General features: G+C 49.3%; 1 non-coding gene across 1 annotated transcript; it reads left to right on the forward strand.

Moving 5' to 3' along the window:
* The first annotated feature begins 1,038 nt into the window (after window positions 1–1,038).
* Window positions 1,039–1,170, forward strand: LOC129403071 (U11 spliceosomal RNA). Its single transcript, XR_008629056.1, has one exon. It is a non-coding gene; the product is annotated as a U11 spliceosomal RNA (small nuclear RNA).
* The last annotated feature ends 14,230 nt before the right edge of the window (window positions 1,171–15,400 follow it).

The following is a 15,400-nucleotide window of genomic DNA, read 5'->3' on the forward strand; positions in this document are numbered from 1 at the left end:
CACTTGCAGACCCCATCAAACTTCATCATCATTCTTTGTTTGTTTGTTTGTTTGTTTATCTATTTATCTTTTTGGGTCACACCCGGCAATGCACAGTGGTTAACTCCTGGCTCTGCATGCAGGAATAACTCCTAGCGGTACTCAGAGGACCATGTGGGATGCTGGCAATCTAACCTGGGTTGGCCGCGTGCAAGGCAAATACCCACTGTGCTATCGCCCTACCCCAATCATCACTCTTTAGAAAGCAAGGAATTTCTTTCTGCACAGCGAGGGAAATTGGCAACAAAATGAAAAGGCAACCTGCCCAATAGGAAGAAATATTTACACATTTGCGTGTCTGATCAGAGGTGAATCACCAACAGGAATAATAACTCATTCAACTCAGCACCACCACCAACAAAAGCAATCCGATTTTAAAGTGGGTAGAAGATCTGAGGAGACATTTTTTGTTTGTTTGTTTGTTTGTTTGTTTGTGTGGGTCACAGCTAGGAGGACACGGGGTCTTCCTGGCTCTGTGGTCAGGAGTGACCCCTGAAGGCACTTGGGAGACTATGCAATGCCAGCAATCAAACCAGGGACACCCACATCAAGGCAAGCTTTTCACTCCAGGAATATCCCACTAATCCCCAAATAGACATTAAAAAAATATACAGGAAACATACAGATACTCAACAGAGACATGAAGAAAAAAAAAAGATGCTCAGCATTACCCAACGATCAGGAAATGCAAATGAAAATCACAGCAAGATGTCATTTGATACCTGTTAGACTGACTATTATCAAAAAGACAAGAAATGCAAGAAGGTAAAGAAAAAAAACTCTTCAAACAGTATTGGTAAGGATGCAAGTATGAGCAAACTTTGGCTGTCATTCCTGGACATCCCAAGAGATTAAAAATAGTGACTGAAGAGATAGTACAGCAAGTAAGGAGCTTGCCTGTGGCTCACCCAGACTTGATCCCCAGTATCCCCACTCCGGAGCACTGACAGGAGTGATTCCTGAGTGCCCAGCCAAGAGTAACCCCTGAACATTGGCGGCTGAAGGGGCTTTGGCCATGAGTGCCACAAACGTTGGGCAGCTCACTTACTCTATGTGTGGAATCAACATCAAGAGATTTCGGAAGCATTTTTGACTGCTGGGCAGCTGGTGATGGTTGGTCCCAGAGCCCCTACAAGTAATCATTATCATCATCATCATCATCATCATCATCACCATCATCATCATCATCATCTGGAGCGATAGATAACACAGTGATAGGGTGTTTTCCTTGCACACAGCCGACCCGGGTTTGATTCTTCTGTCCCTCTCAGAAAGCCCGGCAAGTTACCAAGAGTATCCCGCCCAAATGGCAGAGCCTGGCAAGCTCCCCGTGGCATATTTGGTATGACAAAAACAGTAACAACAAGTCCCACAATGGAGACATTACTGGTGCCCACTCAAGCAAAATCGATGAACAACGGGACGACAGTACTACTAGGCAGTGACGGTGCTAATAATAAAAATAATAAAGCACAGAAAATACTATAGGATGTAATCCTATCCTTTTTGGGTAATTAACAGAAGGAAATGGAAATACAAACACAAAAAGTTCAGTGCACTCAGTGTTCATTGCAGTGTTGTTATCATAGGAGAGTGTGGAAGCCAAGTGAGTATTCACTGAGAGGTGAATGAGCAGAGAAGATGTGGTGACATGCACAAATGTATGCTTATACACACGTGTGAGTTCAGAGTGTGGGTGCATTTGGTGGCCGAGAACCGAGATAGCAACAAATGCACAAGGAACAAAGGAACAAGCCACAGGCTGGTTGGTAATCAGTGACTGTTATTCTCTCTCTCAGAGCGTTAGTTGTTAGTTATATCGAAATTGTGAGGGTGGGGTTGAACATTATCACAACAATGAACAGATGTAATGCCCCTCCTTCAGGGAAAGTTCTTTGAGGAGATTAATTTAAGGACAAAAATCTCATTTGGGGGTTCAGCACTCTAGATTACCAGGAGATCCACTCAAGGGTGGGGTTCCATTTAAGGATTTATTACTTTCTCCTTTCCTGAACTACTCCAAAACACGAAGTAGGGAGAGAACGGTGGGAAATGGTGTGGAGAGGGAAAGGTGCCCTGGAACGCACTTCCCTCAAGTTATCTCGGGGTGTCTGTGGATAATACAGGCTTGAGACACCTCCCCACACACAAAGGCAGGGGCTGATTTTATCAAAAACCTGCTCTGCAGCAAATCTCTTTATTTGTCCTCTATATTTTTTATATCTGAGGATAGGAGAGTTTATCTCAGAAACACATGGGTTACTTTTGTTTGGGGGCCACACCCAGCAATGCTCAAGGGTTACTCCAGGCTCTGCACTCAGGAATTACTCCTGGTGATGCTTGGGAGACCATATGGGATGTCAGGGATCTAACATGGGTCAACCACGTGCAAGGCAAATGCCCTCCCTGCTGTACTATCGCACTGGTCCAGAAACACATGAATTTCTGAGAACTGGGGAGCAAGAAGGTTGGAAAGAGAGTCAGGTTTTCTGACTTCATGATTTAGTGAGGATGACGCTGCCGGCGAGATGCCCAGACAGGCTTAACTTTTGCTTTCACTCTTCACATCACACACGTGTCACTTGTGCCCCTCTCTGGTCTGGCTTGCTTTCCTTCTGCTTTCTCTTTGCTTTGTGGCAATTGCTTACAAAATTAGCAAAACAGGCCAGAAGGCTGTTTCTTCCCCAGTTAACAGGTGATGTGGCATTTTTAGGACGATGCCACGCCTGGCAGGAACCCAAGAGTAACCCACTCTAGAAAGCTCTCTGAAACCCGCAGATAGAGCCTGGGGCCCTGGACAAGGACAAGCTCTTTCCTTATCTCACTGTCACAGGACCTTGAACTGCTTCTTCTCCAATTATTTAAGCTGAGGGTACTGGGCTCCTAGGAGCAGAGTGAGACTTAACTAGGTGAAATCATATACTCAAAGAATATAAGTACATATTGTGCATCTTTTTTTTTACCCTAGGTCAATACCCTATGTGGAAGTTTATAACCCAATCTAGGAATGTTTTATGAAAGCACTAAATACCTTTTTAACAGAGTATTTTTTTTCTTTTTCGAGTCACACCTGGGTATGCACAGGGGCTCTGCACTCAGGAATTACTCCTGGTGGTGTTTGGGAATGGGATGCTGGGTATCGAACCCAGGTCGGCTGCGTGCAAGGCAAACGCCCTACCCGCTGTGCTATCGCTCCAGCCCCTGTAAGTTAATTTTGTTTTTGCTTCTGGGGCATTGTACCTGGCAGGGCTCTGGGGCTGTTTCTGCGATCATATCCAGATGATAGATCTAAGGTGTGTTCAGTCCTTTGAGCCTTCTCCCTGCCCGATTAATCTTTGTCTCGTTTTTGGAACACACCCAGTGGTGCTCAGGCTTTGCACTCAGGGATTATTCCTCATGGTGCTCAGGAACCATATGGGATGCCAGGGATTGAACCTAGATTATTACTTAATCGCTTTTTTTTTTTTGCTTTTTGGGTCACACCCGGCATTGCACAGAGGTTACTCTTGGCTCATACACTCAGGAATCACTCCTGGCGGTGCTCAGGGGACCATATGGGATGCTGGGAATCAAACTCGGTTCAGCCGCATGCAAGGCACATGCCCTACCCACTGTGCTAATCACTTTTTACTTATTTACGTTTGGCTTTTGGGGGCCACACCCAGTGGTGCGAAGGGTTACTCCTGGCTTTACATTCAGGAGGTCACACCTGGCAGATTCAGGGATCATGAATTTCCAGGAATAAAACCTGCATTGGCTGCATGCAAAGCAAACACCCTACCCGCTGTCCTATTGCTCCAGCCACCCTCTCGTTACTTTTTCATATGATCATTCATGCGGCCCTTCTCTAGGCTGGTAAGGAGCGCTTCTTTGTGAGACAGTCTGGAATGCACAGCCAGAAAAAGCCCATCAGGTGAAGGGGCTGCTGTGGACGGACTAGGTAGGAGGACCAGAAGTCCCACGCCCCACCGGAGTAGGAAAGAGCCAGGCATGCATGCAGTGGCCGCCATGAACAGTCAAAGGCTGCTTCCCTAGGGTCAGGCAGTCAGCAAGCTGCCCCTGTAAGCCCTGGGTTCAGGAAGTCACCGTGTCCCTGGTGACAGCAGACAGGAGCAGGCAGGCAACCCAGTGTGTGAGCAGAAGGGCCATGGTTAGCAGCCTGGATCTGCTCCTGAGATGGCATCAAATGCAGAGAGACCTGATCTAGTTTCCTTAGCAGCGAGGGCCTCCAGCTGGGGCTGGAGCACGGAGCAAGGCTTCTGAATGGAAGCAGGTTCAGAGGGCGCCGACTGCAGCAGAGAGCGGGCGCAGGCTGGGGCGGCAGCGGCGGAAGGCGAGGTGTGAGTGATTCAGTATCTAGTTCAGAGCCCAGAGAGGAGCACCTAGGAGTGGTTTGTTCTATGGCACCAGAAACGGCTTCTTTCTCTAGCCCTGAGTTGACCAAGCTGGATCTGACCGGGGTCTTGTGTGTCTGTGGCTGCCTAAGAGCTGAGCATCTTCATCTTGGATTCTAACTCCCAGGGCCAGAGTTCAATGGGCCGAGTGCAGGCTTTGCATACAGGAGGCCCAAGTTCCATCCCTGACACTTCATGGTCTCCTGAACAACACCGGAATCGATCCCCAAGCTCAGCACTGGAACAGCCCCCGAACACTGAAAGCTGTGTACTCCCCTCCTCCAAAAAAAAAATTAGATTTAGGAGTCAGCGTGATAATACAGCGGGTAGGGCATTTGCCTTGCATGTGGCCAACCCAGGTTCAATCCCCAGCATCCCATATGGTCCCCTGAGCTCCACCAGGGGTGATTCCTGAGTGCAGAGCCAGGAGTAACCCCTGAGTATTGCCAGGTATGACCCAAAAAGAAAAAAAAAATTAGAGAGGTACAACAGGAGGCAGGAGAATTTGGAAAACGGTTCATGAAGGGACAGAGAGACAGAGAGGGACAGAGAGACTGGGGCCAGCAGGCCACCTGGACGCTCATGTTGAAGACAAAAGACCCACGTGTGTGTTTGCTTCCTGCACTGGCATTTTGTTCTGAGGAGAGCAACCAGGACTCCCCTGGAATCTCCTAATGGTAGGCAGCACCCCGATGACAAGGCTGACTTGACTCTGCCCGCTCCCAGCTGTGGAACCCTGGGCATGTCCCCGAAGCTTGTTCCCTCTCTCTTCTCACTCACCCACCAAGACTGCATCTGAGTGTCTGTCCCACAGGCGACCTCTGAGGCCTTCACCACCCACCACCCTGACCTTTATTATTATTATTATTATTATTATTATTATTATTATTTGCTTTTGGGGTCACACCTAGTGATTCTCAGGGGTTACTCCTGGCTCTGCACTCAGGAATTACTCCTGGTGGTGCTTGGGGGACCATATGGGATGCTGGGGATCGAACCCGGGTCAGATGCGTGCAAGGCAAATGCCCTACCTGCTATATTATAGCTCCAGCCCCGCATCCTGATCTTTAAACCACTTTCTCATGACCTTCTCTAACCACTCGGCTTTTGGCCCCCTCTTCATTCGTTTCACTGCCGGGGGGGGGGCCCCCTTCCCACCATCCTCACATCCACACTCAGACACTGAGGGGTTGTCAGATCCCTGTCTCCAGCCGCCCTCCTTGAACACAGTCTTCCAGCTGCCTTCAGGATGCATCACCTGCTAGCTCTGTCCATTCGGCCACCCGTCGCGTTCTTGTCCTCTCTCCTTTCTCCTCCCCCCTGATGGTGCCATTATTGACGTCAGCAGGACCTGGAAGCTCTCTGTCCCTGTTCTCAAAAGAGCCAAGTGGCCCGTGGAAATAGAATCTAGTTCTTTAATAAACAAACAAAAAAAGACCTCGTTGACTTACCTCATTGTTTATTTCAGAACACTTCAAGAGAAAGTCATCATCCCTGTACCACCATCAAAATTCAGATTCCACCCCCCACAGCAGACAGACAGACAGATAGACAGACACACACACACACACACACACACACATACGCATGCACGTACACACACCCATGCCCACACACACGTGCATGCACACACACACGCGTGCACACACGCACACATGCTACAGATTCCCAACTTTTATGCCGTCTCTTGCCTGTTTGTTTGTCCCATTGACAGTGATGGAGGAGGTTAATGCCCTGCCAGTGTTCCCTACGTACAGGCCTGGTCCAGGGACCTCAGCATCAGAACTGACTGACACGCATATGGATGGGGCCCAGGAATCTGTGCTTCAACAGAATGTTCCAGGTGATCTGGTACACAGTTAAATCTGAGAAACACTCCTCAAGGACCAGCCTCCAGGAACATGGAAGGAAAACAAGAAGAGGATAAATCATGTTTAGGTTTAGGGAGGAAATGCCCTGGAAGTGGAATGGATCACTTTTGTCTTCCGAGTGGTTGCTGCTTAGTCACATGATTCTATGGCCACGTGTCTTGCTCAACTGCTAGGAATCTTGGGATTTGTAGTTCCTAAGTGGGAGTCCGGTGATTAGCTAAACCGTGTGCTTCCACACTACAAATTAAGAAATGAATACCAGCAGGAAGTTAACATCCTCTGTCACTGACAAAGTGGAAGGAAGCTAGGTTCCTGAGTGGCCTCATGGATACATGGTGGCTGCTTCTGTGGCCCCTGGCTGCTCACTTTTAGTCGGCTACACAGGAAACTCTCAGATCTAAGAGCAAGTACAGGAGATAAAGCCTTGGCCTTGCCTACAACTAATTTCAGTTTGATACCCTGGACCCCACATAGTCCCCTGAACACTGCCAGGAGTGCAGAGCCAGGAATAAGTCCTGAGCATCACCAGGCATTGCACAAAATATTCATTTATCTCATTACAGTAACACTGGTTTATTACAGCATGAAAGTTTGTATGTTTTAAGTGTACAGTACCCTGGGGCTGGAGTGATAGTACAGTGGGGAGGGCATTTGCTTTGTACATGACCGACCCAGGTTCGATTCCCAGCATCCCAAATGATCTCCTGAGCACCACCAGGAGTAATACCTGACCTGAGTGCAGAGCCAGGAGTAACCCCTGACCATTTCACCAGATGCGACCCAAAAAGCAAAAAAAGAAAAGAGTACAGTGTCACCCACATCACATCCCCAACCCAAATGTCAATATCTCTTAATTTTTTGTTTGTTTTTAATCTGGGGACCACATCCAGCAGTGATCGGGTTTTATTCCTACCTCTGTGCTCAGGGATCACTTCCGGCAGGGCCTCAGACATACCAGGCATGTGTGCTGCCACTGAGTCTGATCCCCAATAAGACGGAAGCGTCCCAAAGAAGAAAGAAGGTCTGGAGACTTCCTGCTCAGCGCCCCTCCAGCCAGCGGTGAGCAGGTAAGGTCCTTCTTTCTGGGCTGCACCCACTGCAGAGACCGACATCCTGAGTGCCAGCCCTGGCCTGGCATCTGGGGACCAGCCAAGTGCGGGATGGAGGTCTGGCTGCTGAAGCTCCGGGGACCATTATGCTGGGGATGGAAGCTGCTGAGCACAGCAAGCTCCTTACCTGCTTGACCACTTGTCCAGCCCCAGGTGACATCTCATTGCTGTTAAGATTTGCAATTCCCAGGAACATATTTTTTCATGTGCTTTTTGAGCTATCTGTATTTCTTCATTGGAGAAGTGTCTGTTTAGCTCTTCTCCCCAGTTTTTTTTTAAGTTTCCTTTTCTTTTTTCTTTTTTTTTTTTTTGCTTTTTGGGTCACACCTGTCTCTGCACAGGGGTTACTCCTGTCTCTGCACTCAGGAATTATCCCTGGCGGTGCTCAGGGGACCATATGAGATGCTGGGAATCGAACCCGGGTCGGCCACGTGCAAGGCAAACACCCTACCCGATGTGCTATCGCTCCAGCCCCTTCTCCCCAGTTTTTGATGAGGTCATTTGTCCTTGTTGTTGTGTTTTTGTGAGTTCCTTATGTATCTGGGATACTAGCCCTTGCTTAGAAGTGAGAGCGACAAGAACTTTCCAAGGAGAAGTAATTTGCATGTAGGAGATAGACATTTTTTTAGGTATATTGCAGGCTTACTTTAAACCATTTAACTATGCTCCAGGATAACTGTAATTTAACATTGGTAGTGTAACAAATTATGATGAGTAGCTTTAATTGTACATTTTAGCCATTTCACAAGCTAAAATCTGGATGTTGGAAATTAAGCAATTCTGGAAAGGTCTGTATGTTTCCTTAATATACTGATCACAAAGCATTTCCAGCATATGCTAGTTCAGGCTCCCCTGGCTAGCCCCAGATTCAAATGCTAATTTTTAGAGAGAGAGAGAGAGAGAGAGAGAGAGAGAGAGAGAGAGAGAGAGAGAGAGAGAGAGAGAGAGAGAGAGAGAGAGATAGTACAGCAGGTAGGGAGTTTGCCTTGCATGCAGCCGACACCAGTTCTATCTCTGGCATCTCAGATGGTTCCCAGAGCAGCACCAAGAGTAATTCCTGAGTACAAAGTCAGCTATAATCCCTGAGCACCACCAGGTATAACCCAAAAAGCGCCCCCCCCCCCAAAAAAAAGGGAAACAGGAAAGAAAAAGAGAGGAAGGAAAGAAAAAAAGAACCTCTGGGACACAGCAAAACCAGTACTAACAGGGAAGTTTGTAGCAATCACATCAGGAAACAAACAAACGAAAAAGCTCAAGCAATCCAATCTCCTATCTTAAGGAACTTGAAAATAGCAACAACAATTGAAACCCCAAGTCAGCAGAAGAAGGAAGTAAGCAATAAAAAGTTAAAGGACTAGCTCAAAGGGCGAGAGCTTGGGTTCGCATGTGGGAGATGTGGATTCGCTCCCTGGCACCTCACGGTTACCAGGAGAAATGATGACCCCTGAATTCACAACCCCAAGCAGCACTTGAGTACAATTAGCTATGGCTCCAAGACAAGCCATAACAAATAGGCAAAAACTAAAACTAGTTTTTAGTTTTAGTTTTAAAAAAAAAAGCAAAAACTAGTGGACAAAAAAAAAAAAGAAGAAGAAAAATAAAACAAAAGAAAAAAAGGAAAAAAAAAAACAAAAACTAGTGGACATAAGTGAAAGAGAAATTAAAAAGACAATTTGTCATTGGTAAAATCCCAGTGAACCAACAGCTGGTGTGGCGAGCGAATAAGCAAAAGTGACAAAATGCCTAGGAAGAAACAGAGAAAGAAAGCCCTAGAGAATAGCATCAGGAGTGAAAGGGGAGAGGTCACAGCAGCCACCACAGAGACCCCTAAGAGGTCACCATGCACACACAGCTTTAGGCCCCTAGATTGGAACACCAAGAGATCAGGCTGGGGGCGCAGACTCGAGCAGGGTGTGTACTGCGTCTGTTAGGGGCTTACTCGTCAGACATGCTTCCACACCCACAGTCTTGTTCAAACCCCATCGCGAGGGCCTTGGTTTTGAAGCCTCCATGCTTTCCCATTGCCCTTCATGACTGAGCTCAACCAAGGGGGCCCGACAAGCAATGGGCTCTGGATGGTGGGCGAGAGGGTCAGAGTTCCAAGGTCGAGCTGGGGTGTCCACAATTCTCTTCCAACCCTCACATTTTCTAAAATCTGAGTGCTCCCCAGGGAGGAAGTGTCTGGGGACCTTCAGGAGAAATTCTCACCAGCACCGCTGGGATTATCTGCTAGGTCTCTCCTCAACCCAGTCGGGGATTTCATATCTCCATCTTACCAATAAAGGGGTGGTAAAAATAAAACACCTGGATGCCCCACCCTCACTCTCTTTTGGCTTGCCGATGAGTGAACTCAGGACCTGAGGGGCCCACCAAACTGAATTCCCAGTAAGAAGGAAACTTCTAGAAGCAGAAAGAAAGGATGTCTGGAGACATCCTGCTCTGAGCCCCTCCAGGAGAAGACCCTCCGGCCAGCTGTCAACAGATAATGTCCTCCCTCCTGGGCTGCCCCCGCTGAGAGACCCACGCACGTCCTCAGGGACACCCCTGCCTAGTGTGTGGGGACCGCCGGGTGAGGGATAAAGGTGTGGCCCTCCATGCTCCTGAAGCATAGCCCCGCACAGGGCAGCCTCACTCTGGAGCTGGGACTGGCGAGTCTCTCTCTGACTGCCTCTGCCCCCGGCTACCTTCCCCCTCTTCCTCTCACAGCCCTGACGCCTGTTCACCTCTTGCTCTCTGGAGGCCATCTCAGCATCTGCTTCCAGGACCAGCAGCCTGCCCACAACCACCGCTGCCCAGCAGGTGGCAAAATCCTGTCACAGGCTGAGTTTGAGGTCCTTGGGGTGGTGTCCGAGGTCCTTTGGGTCCGCTTTACAAACCTGTTAATGCAGGGTTTTATGCTCAAAACATTCCAACATCAGGACTGGAGCAGGTAGGGTGTTTGCCTTGTATGTGGGTGACCTGGGTTCTATCCCCAGCATCCCATATAGTCCCCTGAGCACCTCCAGGAATGATTCCTGAGTGCAGAGTCAGGAGTAACTCCTGAGCATTGTCTCCAGGTGTGACCCAAAAAGCCTCCCCCCCCCCCAAAAAAAAAGTTTCCACATCATCCCCTCCACCAGTGTCCTCTTCCTTCCACCATTGTCCCTGTGGCCCCCACCCTGCTCTACTTTCCTCCAAGACAGCCAGTTCTCAGTCCGTTGCATTTGGGCATTAGTTACTACCCCACTGTGTTTCTTTTTTTTTCTCTTTGGGTCACACCTGGCGATGCACAAGGGTTAGTCCTGGCTCATGCACTCAGGAATTACTCCTGGCAGTGCTCAGGGGACCATATGGGATGCTGGGAACCAAACCTAGGTCAGTCATGCGTGGCATATACTCTCCCGCTGTGCTATCGCGCTAGCCCCCCGATGTGTTTCTTTAGAGAGGCCCACCCTCTGGTCTTCAGGGTCCCCTTCTCTGCTCACTGGCTGCCTCACCTGCTGTTCCTGGCCTGTGCCCAGATCTGGCCACATGATGTTTGGTGGGATTGTCCTTGTTCCTCCAGACCAAAGCCCAAAGTCAAGCCCAGGGCCCTCCTTGCCGCAGCCTCCCAGACACCCCAGGAGAGCCAGACAGAGATGAGAACGCAGCCTGTCAGCCCCAATCTCAGTTCCGGCTTTTGGTGGCTAGATCGCCTGCCACAGATAATAACAAACCTCATTCTTGCCTCCATGCCCTCTACACGATAAGCACCCTACGGGTCGTGAATGACATCAAACCTTTGCCAGCCAGGGAGATGGCTCAACAAGCTGAGTGCCTGCTCGGCACGCAGGAGGCCTGGGACCCCTCCCCTCTTACTACAGAGAGTGGCCCCAAGCACTGAGCTGGGAGCAAACACACACACACACACACACACACACACATACACCAAATGAAGTTGAGGAATCCGTATGCCCAGGACTGCTTGAAACCTAAACGGACAGAGAGTTCCTAAACATCTTGTTCAAAGTCAGACTCTGAATCAGTGGTGTGAGGTGGGCCTGGGATTCTGCAGACAATCAAGCTCATAGACATGGGTGGTGTAGAGACAGGGGATTCCGCAGACCCACTTTGAGTAGTAAGCCCCTGCTTAGTACCTGGCTGTTGGTAAGCTCTTGGGGGTGCTCTCTTCTCCGCAGCCCCTCTTTCCTCCTGCTTCTTGGTCCCCATGCCACGTTTTGCCCCTTTCACCATGTCCATGTGAGATTTTCCTCATTAACTTTCCTCTGTTTCCCATTAGACCTGAGCCTTTTGTGGCAGAAGCTGCGTTATCTTTCTCTTCATGTCACCTGTGCCTGGGAAAGGCCTGGCCTCTACCCGGACTCGTTCTTTCCTTTCTTTTTTTCCCCCTTTCTGTGTGTGTTTTGGGGTCACACCCAGCTGTGCTCAGGGCTTACTCCTGGCAGGACTCAGGGGTGGTGCCAGGGATCGAACCTGGGTCAGCTGCATACATGGCAGGTAGCAGCTGTGCTGTCTCCGGCCCTCTGACTTTTCCTTATCTCCGAGCGCCTGCATTCCAGCCAGCCACTCCTTTCTCACCGACCTTCCTCCTTGGACTGGAATTCCTGAGCTGCTCCAAGTTCCACCGAGATTTTTTCCTGGGAGAAGCTTTCCTGCTTGGCTGGGAGGCTGCCGCCCAGCAGGATGCTCAGGATACCCATTTGTTCAGGATGTTTGCAGGTCTGTGAATGCCAGTCCAGATGGAGACTGGGCACTGGGGCACAGAGATCCCAATTTCCTGCCCTTTTAGCAGCTACATTAAGGACCCAGAACGTTTGCTTTGGGGAGTGTTAGCCAAAGCCTTTGCGTGGACTAAGTCAGTTAAGCCATCTTTGGGGGATCTGATTTTAAACATAGGTGTTTTGGGGTCTGAGAGATAGCACAGCGGGTAGGGCATTTGCCTTGCACACAGCCGACCTGGGTTCAATTCCCAGCATCCCATATGATTCCCCATGCACCGCCAGGAGTAATTCCTGAGTACAGAGCCAGGAGTAAACCCTAAGCATCACTGGGTGTGACTCAAAAAGCAAAAATAAACATATGTGATTCAGTCCCAGAATTAGACGAGCTTATACCCTGCTGGAGAGATCCTCCCTGCACCCCCAGTCCTTCCTCCTTGCCACCACCCTCAGCGGTTTGCTCGATTGGATCACGCTGTTCCTGGACAAGAATCTTCAGAAGTGGGGTAGTTGCCTTGCAGGCGGCCAACCCAGGTTCGATTCCCGACATCCCATACGGTTCCCTGAGCACCGCCAGGAGTAATTCCTGAGTGCAGAGCCAGGAGTAACCCCTGTGCATCGCCAGGTGTGACCCAAAAAGCCCCCCCCCCCCAAAAAAAAAAAAAGAATCTTCAGAAGTGGCCTGGAGAGATGTAGCTCGGGGACTTAGGTGCTGACCATTTATGGCTGACCCGAGTTTTTATTCCCAGCACTACATACCATCCCATGAACATTGCCAGGAGTGATCCCTGAGCTTGAAGCCAGGAACAAGCCCTAAAACAAACAAAAGAACTCCACAAAAGTTGGGGCCTGGGCCTGGGAGGAAGCCTTGGTGGCAGAGCACAGGCTAGCAGGGATGAGGCCAGGTTTGCTGGAGGGCCCCTGCGTCCTGCTACCCCCAGTGCTGCAGAGGGTGTGGCCAAGCTCAGGCATCTGCAGGCTCCTCCAGCCGGGGTGTGGTCACTATTTGGAAAGGAATCTTTTGAATTGCAAGTGTTTTCTTCAGCCCTTCCCTCATTGTCCTTCTCTTTTTGTGGCCTCTTTGCTGGGGGTAGGTGGAGGACGCTGTGCTGGGTTGTTCCCTGAGGGATTTTGGACCGACAGTGTGCAGTGGGGAAAGTGCGCTTGGCACGTGCAGTGGTACCAGGGGTCAAACTCTTGGCCACTGAAACCTTCTCGGGTTCTGTTTTGACGCAAAGACTCTGTAATGATTATAACATACATGTATAACATGCAATGATATATGTGTGTATGTATGTATATATATATAAAACATTGATGCTTTTTTTTCTTATTTTGCTTTTTGGGCCACACCCAGCAATGCTCAGGGGTTACTCCTGATTCTGCACTCAGGAATTACTCCTGGTGGTGCTTGGGGGACCATATGGGATGCCAGGGATTGAACCCGGGTCGGCCATGTGCAAGGCAAATGCCCTACCCGCTGTGCTATTGCTTCAGCCCCCATTGCTGTTTTTCACTTCAAGCTTGGAGCCGGCCATGCCTGGGCCTTTGAGGTCCTGGTGGGGGGTGGGGGGGAGCTGCGCTGGAGCTGAAGCTGGGTCGGCTTCTAGATAAACAATCTGGACTTCCAGACAGGCTCTCGATGGAGGCAGATCACAGCCCTGGGTGCTCACAGAGATAGAATCTCCCCTGTCCCCAGAAGTGTCCACGTGGCTCTTCAAGGCCAGCTCATCGGCAGCAGGGGGTGATGGGCTAAACCCCTGGGATTCGCAGTCCCTCCTTTCTTTTCTTTTCTTTCCTTCTTTTCTGTTTTTGTTTGTTTTGAGGGCTTATCTTGCAGTGCTCAGGGCTTGCTCCTGGCTCTGTGCTCAGGGATTACTCCTGGTGGGGCTAAGGGGGACCATATGTAATGTCGCTAGTTGAGCCTTCAACTCCGGTTTTATCCTCTTCTTTCAAATATAGTTAATGGGGCTGGAGCGATAGCACAGCAGGTAGGGCATTTGCCTTGCATGCGGCCGACCCGGGTTCGATTCCCAGCATCCCATATGGTCCCCTGAGCACCGCCAGGAGTGATTCCTGAGTGCAGAGGCAGGAGTAACCCCAGTGCATTGCTGGGTGTGACCCCAAAAGAAAACACACACACACAAAAGCCACAAATGTAGTTAGCACTCCTTGGTTTTGGTTTTATTGTTTTGTTTTTGTTTTGGGGTCACACCCGGCTGTACTCAGTGCTTACTCCTGGCTCTGAGCTCAAGAAGCTCTCCTGGCGGTCCTCGAGGGATCATGTGTGGTGCTGAGGATTAATACAGGGTTGGCCGCATGCAAGGCAAACACCTAAACCCTGCCCTGGAACTCTCTTCTTCCCAGACTTGAGCATAACTGTATTTATGGTTGTGTACAGTTTTTAACTTCCCTGGCATCTCTCTACATTTTTACAGGGGAATTCCCATAAATTTATAAGACTCTAACAAAATCTTCAATTTTGTATGTATTTTTTCCCAAGAGGAACTATAGGGAAGGAATTTTGCCAGCCTGGTCAACCACAGAGTTATAAAGGGGATCCGATATTATTGTTGATGTGGAAGTATTTGAAAACCACCAACTAGTGTTCAAATATAGTTACTGAAGGAGCTGTGGTACAGCTGAAAACGTCATGGAGACAAAGTTGGAAGTTGGACTCAGAAAAGTTGAGCTCACTAGCAGGTTTTGGCTATTTAGGTTTCTTTCACGAAAATTTCATCTTTCCTGAGTGTCAAAGTCTCAGTTAAATGGCCATTAGATGCTTTACAGGAAAGGGCGGGGTTGTAAGAATAAATTGTATGGGGGCCAGAGAATAGTACAGCTGGTAAAGCACTTGACTTGCACACAGCTGGCCCTGGTTTAACCCCCAGCACCACATAAGAATCCCCAAGCACAACCCGAGTGATCACTGAGCACAGAGCCAGGAGTAGGTCCTGAGCATTTCTGGGTGTGACAAAAAACCCAAAACAAGAAAGCAAAAAGAAAGGAAGGAAGGAAGGAAGGAAGGAAGGAAGGAAGGAAGGAAGGAAGGAAGGAAGGAAGGGAGGGAGGGAGGGAGGGAGGGAGGGAGGGAGGGAGGGAGGGAGGGAGGGAGGGAGGGAGGGAGGGAGGGAGGAAGAAAGGGAAAGAGGGAGGGAGGAAGGGAGGGAGAAGGGAAAGGAAAAGGAAGGGAAGAAAGAAGGAAGGAGAAAAGAAAGGAAGGAAGGAATTTTTAGAAAAAACTTCTCAAAGTTTAAAGCCCCATATAAATATGGATTTTTCAGCAATGA

Source organism: Sorex araneus, chromosome 2 (assembly GCF_027595985.1).
Source record: "Sorex araneus isolate mSorAra2 chromosome 2, mSorAra2.pri, whole genome shotgun sequence".
Taxonomy (NCBI): Eukaryota; Metazoa; Chordata; class Mammalia; order Eulipotyphla; family Soricidae; genus Sorex; species Sorex araneus.